We start from the raw sequence: 13,444 nt of genomic DNA, 5'->3' as shown, positions 1-13,444 counted from the left end.
CTCCCAGCCTGGCATTGGATCCATCCCCATCCTGACTCCTCTCCGGGAAGGAATTTTGGCATCCAGGAGCTTCACTGGGAATTGGGGACTCCAGGAAGGGTCTCCCTTCCCTTTTCCATCCCCAAATCCCATAAAAAATCCCTGGGAATGGATCCTGAGTGTCCTGAATCCCAGAATCCCAGAATGGTTTGGGATGGGATCCATGGACCTTCAATCCCATCCCACTCCAACCCTGACACCTTCCCTGATCCCAGGTTGCTCCAACCTTTCCCGGGACACTCCCAGGGATCCAGAGATTCTGGATTCCTGTGTCCTGTCCCTCCATCCCTTGTCCCCAGTCCCTCTCCAGCTCTCCTGGAGCCCCTTTAGGCTCTGGAAGGGGCTCTGAGCTCTCCCTCGATCCTTCCCTTCTCCAGGTGAACATTCTCCAGGAGCTTCACTGGGAATTGGGGACTCCAGGAAGGGTCTCCCTTCCCTTTTCCATCCCCAAATCCCATAAAAAATCCCTGGGAATGGATCCTGAGTGTCCTGAATCCCAGAATGTTTTGGGATGGGATCCATGGACCTTCAATCCCATCCCACTCCAACCCTGACACCTTCCCTGATCCCAGGTTGCTCCAACCTTTCCCGGGACACTCCCAGGGATCCAGAGATTCTGGATTCCTGTGTCCTGTCCCTCCATGCCTTGTCCCCAGTCCCTCTCCAGCTCTCCTGGAGCCCCTTTAGGCTCTGGAAGGGGCTCTGAGCTCTCCCTCGATCCTTCCCTTCTCCAGGTGAACATTCCCAGCTCTCCCAGCAGCTCTGCTGGCTCCCCGTGCTTCCCAAACCCAAACTTCTCCAGGATAAAACCCCCGCTCCAAGGCACAGTAGATCCAGTACCAGGATGGGAAGAAGGTCAAGGATTGCAATAATCCAGGTTTTTCCCGGCTGATTCCCTGCTTAAACCAGGGCTGGATCCAGCCTGGAGCATCCAGGCTCTTGTGCAGCTCCAGGGAAACAGAGGTGGAAAATGGAAGCGGTTTTCCAGGCAGCTCAGCCCTCAGACTGCTCTTGTGCAGCTCCAGGGAAACAGAAAATGGAACCAGTTTTCCAGGCAGCTCAGCCCTCAGACACAGCCTGGGAGACAAAACAAGGTCTGGAGCAAGGACAATCAGTGGGATCAGAGTGGTTGGGGTCGGAAGGGACCTCAAAGTTCATCCCATTCCAACCCCAACACCTCCCACGCACCATCCCAGGCTGCTCCGAGCCCCATCCAACCTGGCCTTGGACACCTCCAGGGATCCAGGGGCAGCTCCAAGGCTTCTGCTGGATTTATGGATCAATTCTATTCCTTCAGAGGGAGCCCCAGATGGAAAGAGAGGAAAACCCAACTCCAAAGGGCCAGGAAAACGATCCTGGCTGTCCTCAGCCAACCCCAAAGGGGCTGAATTCCACCTTCTGTGGGCGGTTGATGGAAAATGCGGAGCAGGAACGAGTGGATGTGTGCAGGCTGAGTGTCCTGGCACTGAGGCAGGGGAGGATGGAGGAGGTCAGGTGAGGAAGGGTCAATGAGCCACTCCAGGCAGGGCTTGGGTTAATATTCCCCATCATCCCGAAGCAGGAATGATTCACCAACATTCCTGTTTTTTCCAGCAAAGCCCAGCTCAGCGGTGAAGGTTGCTCAGCCCACCCCGAATTCTGTCCCTCCCCTCCTCTGCCCTCTGACGTCCCAGCACGCACCCAGCTGATAATTCCGCTCCCAGTGGCCTTTAAAAAGCCACAGATTTCCCTGTTAATTCCTCAAAACTCTCCCGAGCTGATTCCCCAAGTAATTAATTTCCAAGGAGATAAGGGAGCGGCGGCGCCGCTCTTCCCCAGCCCCTTTTCCCAACAGTCCCTGTAAATCCCAATATTTAAAGGCTTAACCTTTCTCCATCCACAAACAGCTTTTGATTAAGTTTCTCCCGAAACAAAGGAGGTAGAAAATGCCAACACGTGCCAAGCTTTAGGAGGAATTGTAGCCTTTTCTTGTGGTCGGTTTTTTTTTTTTAATTAGACACCTTAAAAGGTGTCTCGGGCTGATAAAAACCCTCCGGAGCCATTTCCTGCCAAGACAAATTGAATCCTGAAAATATTTGTTCCAGAGGCCACCATCCATGGCAGCTCTGGAGGTTTTCCATCAGCTCCAGGCTGAGTCAGGGCTAATCCACGTCTGCTCCACAGGGAGAGGTTAAAGATGACCCAGGGAGGGCAGATCCCAAATTTCTGAATCCCAGAGGATGGAGAATATTCCAAATGGAAGCACCACCAACTTTAAAGCTGCTAAACCAATCCCCCTTGAAGTTTTCTCCCCTCCAGACAATTTAACAGGTTTTAGATAATTAAGATTTACTGAAGGTAAATGTAAATTTGGGGGTGTGGCCAATGGGTAGGAAGCGAGAGATTATTGCAGCAATTTAATTAAAAATTTAAATTTAAATTTAATTAAAGTAAAAAAAAAGGTCACCTCAGATCAGCTGAAACTCAATCCTGGAGGTTCCTATGGACTCCTCCACACCTTAAAATATAATTTCCCTGTAACATTCCTCCATTTATGGGATATTAGAGAAAACCTGAGGATTTTTTCACAGTAAATAGTAACAGTGGGATTTTTTTTTTCCCCAACTCCCACCAAAAGCTTTCAGTGACATTGCAATTGTTGTCCAGGAAAATTGGGATTACAGGAAACCAAAGATCAACCTCTGTTAGATCAGAATATAATCCCAGAATTGTGGAACAGTTTGATTTGGGAAAAATCCTCTCATTCCCAGGAGGTAACAGGAGATGGAATCAGGAGGTGACGCCCTGAATTCCAGTATTTTCCCATTCCTGTGCTCTTGCAAAAACCTTTTAAGTCAGAAAACTCCTGACCCACGGGAAAGCTCCGAGGATTTGGGATTCCCACGGCTCCGTCCCCAAATTCAGCACCACCCAAAATTCAAAAATTCCACCTGGAGGTTTTAATCGGATTTTCCTGACCACGCTGGGTACGCAATGAATGAGAAACCTGCTTTGAAAAAAAATAAAACCCCAAAAGCTGCAGCTTTCCGAAAAGAGAAAACCAAGGTGGTTTTGTGGGATTCCACTTGAACATTTCACAGCCCCAAGATTCACTCGCCACCTTTAATCTCCTCGCTCCCCAGGTGCCCAACTGCTGGAGATACCGGTCAGGGGATAAAAGCAGCAATTTTTGAAAGCAATTTACTAAAACGCCGGGATTTGTTCAGAGTAAAGGTCACCAAAAACCTGTTTTTGAATGACCAGAACCATCGGAGAGACGGACTGTGCCCCTCAACCTGATCCTTGAATCGGCTCCTCCGCTGCAGCCCCCGCCTGAAAAGAGATGATTAAATTCAAATTGTGAATAAGACGAGCATTATCTGAGCTCTCCATACTCCATCCCTTATCTCCATCAGCTGGATTATTTATAGCACTTGAAAGCTCCTGCCTTGAGTGACACTCGCAGCTCGGCGGGGAAGGAACAATCACTTAGCGCTTTAATTACGTGCATTAACAGCAGCTCGTGCCTCCAAAACGCGGCTCCATTTTCCCGGCCCGATTTGCATTTCCCCGTCAATGCCGGGCTAATTAAAACCCTAACGATAGGATCTGCATTCGCGGGCGCAGACAATGGCCCAGTGACCGAGAAATGCAGATTCCAGGGTGCCTTTGCCGTGCCTTTGGAGCAGCCCGGGAACACCCAGGGCCTGGGGCAGCGCTCGGCACCTGCCCGGCTGGAAAGGGGCACTTTAAAGTCACCGGGCTCTGCCATCTCTCAAGGATGTGACCTCGCAGTCGGTGTTTGCAGAACAGAACAGCAGAGGATTTATCCGGCAGATTGATGTGAAAGTGGGAGGTTGGGTTTGTACCATTTTATCTTTATTTCCATCCTCAAACAGCAACGCTTCCTGTCCATTCCAATGTTTCCGCTAAATTCCCTCCAGCAGTGCAACACAAGAGGGGAAAAAGCCTCGAGCTACACATGGGGAGGTGCAGGTTGGGTATGGGGAATAATTCCTGCTTGGAAAGGGTTTTCCAGCCTTGGACAGTGGTGGAGTCCCCATCCCTGGAGGGATTTCACATCCATGTGGATTTGGGGGGACATGGATCTGTGGTGGAGCCCCCAAACCCTGGAAGGATTTAAATCCATGTGGATTTGGGGGCTCCTGGATCCAGCATTTAAATCCACATGGATTTGGAGGGATGTGGACCATGGTGGAGTCCGAATCCTTAGAAGGATTTAAATCCATGTGGCTTTGGGGGCTCCTGGATCCAGGATTTCAATCCATATGGATTTGGTGGGATGTGGATCCATGGTGGAGTCCCCAGCCCTGGAGGACTGAAAATCCACATGGATTTGGAAGGATGTGGACCGTGATGGAGTCCCCATCCCTGGAGGAATTTCAAATTCATGTGGATTTGGGGGGACATAGATCCAGGATTTAAATCCATATGGATCTGGGGGGACACCGATCTGTGTGGGAATCCACATCCCTGGAGGGATTTCACATCCATGTGGATTTGGGGGCTCATGGATCCAGGATTTAAATCCATGTGGATTTGGGGGGATGTGGATCCATGGTGGAGTCCCCAACCCTGGAGGGATCTAAATCCATGTGGATTTGGGGGGACGTGGATCTGTGTTGGAGTCTCCATCCCTGGAGGGATTTCAATCCATGTGGATTTTGAGGGGATGTGGATCCATGGTGGAGACCCCATCCCTGGGGGGATTTCAATCCATGGATCCGTGGTGGCCTTGGCAGTGCTGGGAATGGTTGGATTCCATGCTCTCCAAGTGTTTTTCCAACCTGAACAATTCCAAATCACTTCCTCTCAATGCCTGCACTCACAGCAAAACCTCCCATGGATTTGACCGAGGGGAGAAACTCCTGAAGATCCAAAAAATTTCCATCTCCTGTGAAATATTCTGTGAAAAGGGAGGGAGGACAATATTCCAGGGAATTGCTGCAGCTTGCCTGACCATCCACAGCCACACAACAAAACCCTTTCAGCTCCTGGCATGGTCAAGCTGCCAAACTTCCCACTACTGAAACCACCAAGCCAAGGAAAAAGTGACAGAAGAGGCTCAGCTCTCTGAGGGTCACCAACACCTGAAACACCTCAGACTGTTCTGGAATTTCCCATATTTTGAATTATTTCAGTAAGAAAAGCAGATTCCCTGCTGCGTGAAGGACCTGGGAGCTGCAGGAAGCTTTTCCACCTCCTCCCTCTCCTAGCACCCCCAAACCCTCAAACCCACAGGTCAAAGGGAGTTTCTCCAAGCTCCAAGGTGAATCCCCACCAGCTCCAGCTCCAGCAGGAACATCTTCCATGTTCAACCCAGGAACCTCCCCACAGACCACGGCGAGACGCTCCTGCCCCCCATCCCAGCCCTTCCATGGTTGGTTCCCCCCCTGGAATATCGGGATCCAGCACTGCTGGGGGGTTCTTCTCTCCAAAACCAGGAGATCCTGGTAAGCTGGGGCTGAACCCAGGAGAGCTGGAGGGAAAATAACCAGGAGAGACACGGATCACTTGGGCAAGTCGTGGCGCGGGAGCAGGCTGACCTTGGAGGCCCAGACAGACCTGTCCAGATTGTGCTCAGCGCCCCGAGCAGCCCCATCTGCCCGGCAGTGCAGGTGCTCCCAGCCTGCCTCCATCCATCCCGGAAAAACCCGGGAGAATTCCTCCATCAATCTGCTCTGAAGTTCCACCTTGCCTTTTCCTGGCTTTTTTTCCCCTTTTCTAGGAGGGTCAGCGTTCCCCTTGGGCTCAGCACAGGAAATAAAGCATTTTTCATTGTCTCAAACACGCGTGGATCCCTCAAAAGTCTCCTCTCCCAAAAAAAAAAACCCAGCAACTCCATCCTGGTTTGGATTAAAAACAACCTCATGCTCTCTCCCCCACCTCACTCAGCCCCCCCAAGTGCTCACAGCAAAACCAATCTACTTTTAATTCAAAAATAAAAATACAAACCCACACGAAACCAACAATTAAGCCCTCAAAAATCTAATCTGGCCCTTGTGGTTTCTCCACTCGGTAGCTGATGGTGATCTACACTAAAACAGGTATTTTACTGAGTGATGCTGTCTTTGCCTAAATGTCTGGAAAATTTGCACTCTCTATCCCTCTATTCCTTTATTTTTGCCTGCCTGTTCCCAGCCATATGTTCATTATTGACTTCAGCAGGCTGGGGCCTCAGTGAAAAAAAAAAAACCAAAAAACAAAAAACCCCAGAAAACAATTTGTGAATGGAAAAAAAAAAAAAAAAAACAAAAAAACCAGAAGAAAGAAAAAAAAATTTCTTTGTGTTTAATGAATGAACAAAAAAAAAAATAGAAGAAAGAAAAAAAAAATTCTGGCTTTTTCTGGTGTAAAAAGCCTCGGAAGAGAGAGTGGCTGAATGAGCCTGAGCAACGCACGGGGCCTGGGGGCTGCAAAGTGCAGAAATCATCCCTGGCTCAGGTGGAAAAAGGGTCTGAACTGCTCCTTTTCACTGAGCAGGAGCTTTTTGTGAATGGGAGGCTGCTGGCAGGCAGTGATTGGCATTATCCTAACTCTGATGGTTCGTGAGGGGAAAAAAATCCTGATTTTCAGGGACAAAGGCAGCAATCCGAGAGCCGAATGAAGGCAGCTTTTCCCACACAGCCACGGAGTTTTCCGTATGGTGGAATGGTGGAATGGATTGGGTGGGAAGGGACGTTAAAGATGATCCCATTCCAACCCCAACGCTTTGTCCAGGCTGCTCCAGGCTGGCCTTGGACATTCCCAGTGATCCAGGGGCAGCCACAGCTTCTCTGGGAATTCCTACCCAATCCCTCACAGGGAAGAATTCCTCCTGAATATCCCACCCCAATTTCCCATTTGGAGCCATTCCCTAGGTCCCCCAGCCCTTTCCCAAATTCCTCGAGGCTCTGGAAGTGGCTCCCAGGATTCCCTGGATCCTTCCCTTCTCCAGGTGAGCATTCCCAGCTCTCCCAGCCTGTTCTCCCCACAACATCCCCAATTTTTCTGCTTCTGTGCAACATAAAAAGATCCCTCTGCTACCAAAACCCCATCCTTGGCCTTTCCTGATTTAAGCTCGACCCTAAAAGTTTCCGAGCCCACAATTCTGCAGAAGTGGGCGCTGACTGGGGCGTTCTTTGGGTGATTTATCCACAGAAATATGAGAGCAATTAGGCGTGAAAAGAGCTGCCAGAAATAGCCTGCTCCTTACTACCACCATCCTCATTAACATAAAAATTACCCCAGCTTTGGTCATAGCTCACATAACCGTAATTGTTTCTCAATTGAGGCAGCTTTTCAGCAGGAATATTTCCTGAGATTCCAGGAGAAGCTTGAGGAACTGCAGGACCGAGCATTAAACACCCTCTCATGGATGTGCCCACCAAAAAAAAAAAAAAAAAAAAAAAAAAGGAAAAAATCACATTTTCAGACATAAAACCACCTGCAAATCACAGCTTTTCAGTGAGATGTTTGGAGGGAGCTGAAAGGAAAATCGTTTACCCCACTAAACACTTTGGAGCTATATTTAAAAACACAGGGAATTGTCTCCCCAGAGGAGCAAAAATCAATGCAGATCAGCACTTTAGCTGTCTTTTATTACAGTTATTAAAAGCTCCTGATAGAGGTGCAATATTTTAGTTTCATTACGGATTTCATCTCCTTGAGAAAAACCAGAGCCCCCAGGAAAAGCAAGGTCTTATTTACAGCTGGAAATGTTTGCAGTTTGGAGGTAAAATTACCAATTTTGTAAAAAGAAAGGACACTCAGATTATTTCACCCTCGTTTTCCTCCTCATTATTTCATCCTCATTTTTCCCTCAGATCATTCCAAGCTCATTTTCCCTCAGATTATTTCCCCCTCATTTCTCCCAGATTATTTTCCCCTCAGATCATTTCACCCTCAGTTACCCCTCAGATCATTTCACCATAATTATTCCCTCAGATTATTTCCTCAGATTATTTCACCATAATTTCTCCCCTCAAGATTACTTCTCTCTCATTTTCCCACACAAATTATTTCATCCTCATTCCCCTCAGATTATTTCACTTTATTTTTTACCCTCATATTATTCCACCCTCATTTTCCCTCAGACGATTTCACCCTTATTTTCCCTGAGACCATTTCAACATAATTATTCCCTCAGATTATTTCACCCTCAGATCATTTCACCATAATTACTCCCTTGGATTATTTCACCTTCAGATTATTTCACCCTTATTTCCTCCTCAGATTATTCTACCTTTATTTTCCCTCAAATTATTTCACCCTCATTTTCCCCTCATGTTATTTCACTTTCACCTTCCCCTCAGGTCATTTCACCCTCATTTTCCCCTCGGATTATTTCCCCCTCAGATTATTTCCTCCTCATTTTCCCCTCAGACTATTTTTACCATCATTTTTCTCCTCAAATCATTTCACTGTCATTTTCTTCCTCAGATTACTTAATCCTCATTTTCCCCCCTCAAATAATTTCACCATAATTATTCCCTCAGATTATTTCACCATCATTTTTCCCCTCAGTTTATTTCATCTTCATTTTTCCCCTCAGATCATTTCACCATCATTTTCCTCAGTTTATTTCACCTTCATTTTTCTCCTCAGATTATTTCACCTTCATATTCCTCTCATATTTTTCTCCCTCAGATTCTTTCATCCTCATTTTCCCTCAGATTATTTCACTCCCACTTTCCCCTCAGATTATTCCACCCTATTTTTTCTCCTCAGATTATTTCACGCTATTTTTTCCCCTCAGATCATTTCCCCCTCAGATTATTTTCTCCTCAGATTATTTCACCATATTTTTTCCCTCAGATAATTTCCCCCTCATTTCCCCCTCAGATACTTCACCCTATTTTTTCTCCTCAGATTATTTCACGCTATTTTTTCCCCTCAGATCATTTCCCCCTCAGATTATTTTCTCCTCAGATTATTTCACCATATTTTTTCCCTGAGATAATTTCCCCCTCATTTCCCCCTCAGATGCTTCACCCTATTTTTTCTCCTCAGATCATTTCCCCCTCAGATTATTTTCCCCTCAGATTATTTCCCCTCAGATTACTTCCCCCTGTTTTTTCCCCTCAGCTCATTTCCCCCATATTTTCCCCTGAGATTATTTCCCCCTCATTTTACTTCACCCTGTTTTTTCCCCTCAGCTCATTTCCCCCCCATTTTCCCCTCAGATTATTTCCCCTCAGATTACTTCACCCTGTTTTTTCCCCTCAGCTCATTTCCCCCCCATTTTCCCCTCGCGCTCGACACAAGGAGGTCTCTGCATCACTCAGATCCCAGATGCATCAGGCCTGGTACTAAAATTAGCTCATTTCTGGGAAATTGCTTATTTTGCCATTCCTCCAGAAAAAAAAAAAAAAAAAAATATATATATATAAAAATCCCATCTTGACACATGACTAAGAGAAGGAATTTTCAGGCTGAACTCATTCAGTGATTGTGTTTTATTTAAAGAACACAGGAGCGGCTCTGCAGATGGGAATCAAAAAATCTCCTTAGCTAAGTAACTGTCCTCATGAAATGGCCCTGCCTGTGTTTTTGCCCTCATAAACTAATTTATTTTTTACTTTATCTTTTACTATTTATTTAAATATTTATTTATTTATACCATAAGTATTATTTATTTATTTATTTCCTTTATCTGAGATTTTAGATGGACACACACAGAGGACTTCCTCAAGGGAAAAAAGAACTTTTTTCCATCTGATGGTTCTGGGCAGCATCCACCTGATCCCAGAGCCACAGGAGCTCCTGTGACACTCCAAACTCCCAATTTTCTGCCTCTCTTCCCTGCTTTTCCTTTTTCCCCAGATTTATTTCACCTCTGAGGGGTCTGTTTGAGGTGGGCTCAGAGCCAGGAGGAAGAGCGTAAAATAAAAATAAAATAAAGGCAGACAGGACAATATTTTCCCCATTAATAAAGCTGTTATTTATAATGTATAAATATATATTATTGTATAATATACATTATAAATAACAGTATATACATATTTTTAAGCATTTCTAGGAATATTCACCCCAGAGCAGCCAAATCTGTGATTCTCCTATTTCCACCGAGCGAGGAAATAACACCTCGGGAATTCTCCAGCTTCCTAAAATTTTGGGGTTTTTTGGTTTTTTTAAAAAATTTTTTTTCCTCCAATCCAAAGTTCTGCTTGCCAAATGTGATTCATGGATCCTCCCAAGCATTTCCCCCCCCAGAGCAGCCTCATCCCTCTCCGGGGTGGAGCCGAGCGTTCATGGCGTTCTGCGGGATGAGGTGTCCGCTCCGCTGACAATTCCATTATTCCCGCTGAGTCCTTGATTTATCCTGCCCGTTTTTCTAATTATTTTCTCCAACCACCTGCCTGGTGAGGCTCTGCTGGGCTCTGCCTGGTTTTGGGAGAGTTTTTTTTGTTTGTGGTCATTGAGGTTTTCTGGAGAGCGTTCCTTGCTGCCCTGTGGCGTTTTCCCTGTGTGTGGAATGGGGTGGGAAAGACCTGGAGGAGGAAGGAAATCCTCCAAGGATATAAAAAGATCAAAAAGCAGGGGGAAGAGGGAAGAAAAAGCACAGTGGAAGTGGGACACGGGATCGGAGTGAGAAACAGAACCGGAATTTTGCAGTGGAGGCAGGGAAAAAGCACTTTCTGTGAAATACCGTGGAATTGGGAGAATCCCAGAATTATTTGGGTTGGAAGAGACCTTAAAGCTCATTCCATTCCTATGGGCAGGGACACTCTGCACAATCCCAGCTTGCTCCAAGCCCTGTCCAACCTGGCCTGGAACACTTCCAGGGATGGAATCCACAGGGATGAAACCCACAGGGATGAAACCCACAGGGATAAAATCGACGACTGCTCAGTGCAAAAATAATTAAAATAAAAAACACAGCCAACACACATCCGCCCTTACCTATCACAATATTTTGAATTATTATGAATAAAACCAGCTGCTGCTCGCACGCAGAGCTGGGAGAAGCCTGCCAGGGTGGCTGCTGGGAGCTGGGAGCAGCAGGAGAAGCTGCTGGGGAATCGATAGGTCGGCAGGGACGGAGGGGACGTTCCTCCCGGAGCTGTAATTACCTGCCCGGCTTGAAGAAGCACCCGGCGTTTTTCTGGCCAAGGTCAGCACCATCAGCAGTTATTCCCCTCCCAGGAGAAGCCCCTGGATTTATTGTTGTTGTTTCAACTGGTGCTGAAGGTGCTCAGAACTTCTAAAGTCAAGCGGGGTCCTTTGTGTCCGACCTTCTGCCGAGCTGGGGAGTGGCTGGGGGGGAGGAGGGCTCGCAAAAAATGGAATTATTTTGTCCAAAGTTAATCAGAACGACCTCAAAAATCAAAGGTTTGCGAAGATCCCTGGAAAGCCATGGGTTTGTTGTCCCAAAAAGAGAAAGAATTGGATTGAGCTGGGGGTGTTCATGTGGAGAAGGGAAGATCCAGGGAGAGCTCAGAGCCTTTTCCAGAGCCTAAAGGGGCTTCAGGAGAGCTGGAGAGGGACTGGGGACGAGGGATGGAGGGACAGGACACAGGGAATGGCTTCCCACTGGGAAACGGGAGATTTAGCTGGAGAGGGACTGGGGACGAGGGATGGAGGGACAGGACACAGGGAATGGCTTCCACTGGGAAAGAGGAGATTTGGGGTGGGATCTTCAGAAAGAATTCCTGGCTGGGAGGGTGGAGAGAGGCTGGGATGGAATTCCCAGAGAATTCCTGGGAGTGTCCAAGGAAAGGTTGGAGCAGTTTGGTTGGGATGGTGGGATTGGAATAGGATGGGATTGAAACTCCATGGATCCCATCCCAACCATTCCAGGATTCTGGGATCCAGGACACTCAGGATCCATCCCCAGGGATTTTTATGGAATTCCAGGATGGAAAAGGGAAGGGAGACCCTTCCTGGAGTCTCAAAATTCCCAGTGAAGCCCCTGGATCCCAAAATTCCTTCCCAGCGAGGAGTCAGGATGGGGATGGATCCAATGCCAGGCTGGGAGAGCTGGGAATGGAGGGAATTCCCTGGGAAAGGGGAGGAATTTGGGAAGGAATTCCTACCTGGGCTGGAATTCCCAAAGAATCCCTGGGAGTGTCCAAGGAAAAGTTGGAGGTCCCTGGGATTGTGGGAAGCATCCCTGGGATGGGACTGAAGGTCCATGAATCCCAACCCAAACCATTCCAAGATTTTGGGATTTTAAGGAGATGCCTTCACTTGGTTCCCCGTTATTTTTATGCAGAAGAAGAAATGTTTAAAAATTCACCAGCCTGGACTGACATTTACACAGCATTACACGTAAAGAGTTTTTGAGTTTTTGGAGTTTCATCAACTCAAAAGGAGAATATAAAATTTTAAGGCAGGAAACAGAGACTGAATCCTTGGGAATGAAGGAATTTTAGGAATTTATCTGGATATTTTTGTTATGTTCACCAGGGCTCTGGGAAACAAATCAATAAATTTGATTTGGTATTTTATTCTCTGGATTTACTTTAAAAAATGAATTATGAAGCATTTAAATGAGGACAAGAAAGGGGTAAATGGCCTTTTTTCCTTCTGTTCCTTTTCTATCCTCAACTCTTCTCCCCACCTTTATTTTAATTCCTCCTCTCCCAATTCCAGCCTCATCCTCGTCTCCCAAATCCAAAAACTTCACCTCCTGCCTCCCCAGTTTCTGGGGAAATTGTCATTAATGCAAGGATGGAAGCCAGGATGGCACCACCCTTCCCCTCAGAGCCCAGAAATTCAACCTTCCCAAGAGATTCCCAAATTTCCTGCAGTGAATCAGGAGCAATTCCAGGAGCAGAAATCCTTTAACCACTCATCACCAATAAGCAGCAAAGGATAATTATTAATAAATTAATTACAAAAAAAGCGAAGTAATTCCTCCCTCCTGAGTTTTCCACCCCAGATTTTGGTCTCCTCTTTGTTTGAACCTGCCCAGGGTTGGGTCTTTCCATTTTTTTTTGGTCATTATTCCCATTTTTCCACCACAAATTCCAGCCCAATCCCACAGAACTCCAACTGCAATTCCATGAGATGTTGAGCGAAGAAGGATTCAACGTTTTGCTGGGTTCTGCATCAAAAGAATTCCATGAAAATTCCTTGTCATGTCCACACTCTACTTCCCAGAGGACGGTAAAAAAATCATCCAGGAGCAGGATTATGAATATAAATAATATAAATAATAAATAATTACTGGAGTAGGAATTTGGAATTTTGTGCTCATCACTTCCAGTCTCTCACCTTGGCCAAAGAACCAAGACATTTTATTCAGGAAAAACTCAAGGAATTCTGCATAAAATCTCTCAAAAAAGGTTCCTACCCCAGGTTTCAGGATTCCCTTCCTGCCCTGTACAGCTGCATTTTCCAGGGTGGTTTTTTTTTTTTCCCAGAAGTGCTTTTTTTGCTTTCTGCCTGTATTTCTAATCAATATCTTTCATTACACTGA

The 13,444-nt window shown here is 46.5% G+C and overlaps 1 protein-coding gene across 1 annotated transcript in view; it reads right to left on the bottom strand.

Moving 5' to 3' along the window:
- ELP3 (elongator acetyltransferase complex subunit 3) overlaps positions 1-13,444 on the bottom strand; it is an 80,740-nt gene that overhangs the window by 27,170 nt on the left and 40,126 nt on the right. The gene's annotated exons all lie outside the window — the stretch shown is intronic.

Source organism: Pyrgilauda ruficollis, unplaced genomic scaffold, assembly GCF_017590135.1.
Source record: "Pyrgilauda ruficollis isolate IOZ18807 unplaced genomic scaffold, ASM1759013v1 scaffold54, whole genome shotgun sequence".
NCBI classification, from domain to species: domain Eukaryota; kingdom Metazoa; phylum Chordata; class Aves; order Passeriformes; family Passeridae; genus Pyrgilauda; species Pyrgilauda ruficollis.
The sequence above is the reverse complement of the archived record's forward strand: the minus strand, read 5'-3'. Positions and strand labels throughout refer to the sequence as shown.